This window comes from Propithecus coquereli, unplaced genomic scaffold, assembly GCF_000956105.1.
Source record: "Propithecus coquereli isolate 6110/MARCELLA unplaced genomic scaffold, Pcoq_1.0 Scaffold477, whole genome shotgun sequence".
NCBI classification, from domain to species: Eukaryota; Metazoa; Chordata; class Mammalia; order Primates; family Indriidae; genus Propithecus; species Propithecus coquereli.
The window spans coordinates 1,108,479-1,110,555 of NW_012150585.1; positions in this window are offsets into that span (position 1 = coordinate 1,108,479).

Genomic DNA, 2,077 nt, shown 5'->3' on the forward strand with positions numbered 1-2,077 from the left:
AAGTTATGATAATGGGTCCTCTCAGTAAATATTCTTGCCAGTCTCACATCCTGACCTCATTTATTTTCCTAAAAATAACTAGAAGGAAAAAAAAATCACAGGTTAATTTACACGATTTCATTTTTAACTTCAATTTAAAATATTTAGAATCTAGAATCGCAAGTAATTTGAACCTGGAATATGTAGATCTGTGATAATATCTTAAACACTCAAATGTTTTCAACATGCTAAAATGGATTTCACACTTTTAACATTCTAGGTTTTTTTTTAAAGGAAACATAATAGTTTAACTCAAATTATAAGCAAATGTGTTCATTACCTAGAAGAAAAAAGTTTTTCCCATATCATATCCTCAATAAAATGATTATATCACACCTGGCTAAGCTTTATAGTATGGTATTGTCCCCTCTTTCAAATGATTTGCAGTATAGTATTTTGATTTTCCAAAAGAAGGTTCAACATACAAAGTTCTTTTCCAAATATGCTTGAGCAACATCTGGTAGTCACTAACAAGACTAAAGGCTAGTGAGCCCAAGGAGCCAAGTCCTGTTTTCTTTGGACTTCAGAGCAAGTAAAAATTGCCTTTTCAATGTATACACCTGAAAAAAGTGAAGCAGCATCAGTCACTGAGGGCTTAGCAGAGAGATCCTCAGAGAGGTATGCATACTGCACTGAAGTTGATGCATACTAAGAAGGTGTCTTAATCGCTGAGAGATCACATCAGGCACATTTTGTTGGAATAAATGTTCCACCCCCAGAGTAAACTCAAGTTGAAAAGTGGGAAAGCAATAGTACAAACGAGGAGGGAAGTGGGTGGGTTAAACACATTTTCCCCAAACTGCCAGGTTTAGCTTGCAGAATTTATATTCCCTTTGACAGATTACATCCCCCCATTCCCAGGGCACCACAACCAGCTAGCTAGCTCAGCTCACCAGGTGTCTTTCAGCCTCATCAGGACTCAGCATTGCATATGTTCTGGTCATCACCCCAAGAACTTTAGCTATTCATTTTGCCTCTTCAGTTTTCCTAAGATTACTGTGCACCAGCAATTTCAATTTATTTATTAATTTGAAAATAACGTGTGGCTTGGAAGACACTGAAATCCGGAAACTAGCTCTTTAGGCGTAAACTTACTTTGGTCTACACAGATCAAGAAAGAACTGATGCTGTCCCCATCTAAGAAACCTTGTTCTCTTGGGTACTTTCTGAGTTAGTTCAGGGGCAGTTGCCAATGAATAACGTTGATGGAGGTCCACAGTCTGGTCATCTTGTTGACATGCCATGGTGTTGGAATGTGTAACATGCCCACTTTGTACCCAAGACCCTGTAATGAGATTCTTTTTTTTTTTTTTGAGACGGGGTCTCAATCTGTTGCCCAGACTACAGTGCAGTGGCCTCATCATAGTTCACTGCAACCTCAAACTCCCGGGCTCAAGCGATCCTCCTTATGGCAGTCTCCCAAGTAACCAGGACTACAAGAGTGTGCTACCACACCCAGCTAATTTTTCTATTTTTGGTCATTGGCGGGGTGGGGGGTGGGGTGGGGGGAAGGATCTCCCTACGTTGCTCAGGCTGGCCTTGAACTCCTGGCCTCAAACAATCCTCCCGTCTCAGCCTCCCTAAATGCTGGGATTATAGGCATGAGCTACCATGCGTGCCAAGATTCTATTTCTGAACAACCTGCTCCACAGGGGTAGCAATAGGAGCCTTAACGATCACGAAAAGTGCCTAGCCTTGGTTTTCCACTGCTAGTCCATCTGCAGAGCCCTTTATTGGTCCTTGAAAATAGAACTGTGGTCATAGGTTTGAGCCCTGGGAAGGTCATTTATTGCTAAGGAGTGGACAATCTCTTTTATGCAGAGTGCCATGGTTGGTTTAAGTAACATCTGTGGCTACCAGGACAAGAAACAAAAGGAGAGAAAAGTATTTCAGTGCAAATATCTCCTCAATGACCCTCCTAGCTCTTCATCTGCCTGATGAATTATAAAGACTACTTTTTGTCATGTCCTTCACACCCTAAACGACCCCCTCATTGGCTCCCAGTTTCTTTTTGCCACATCAAGTCTACACTCCATTG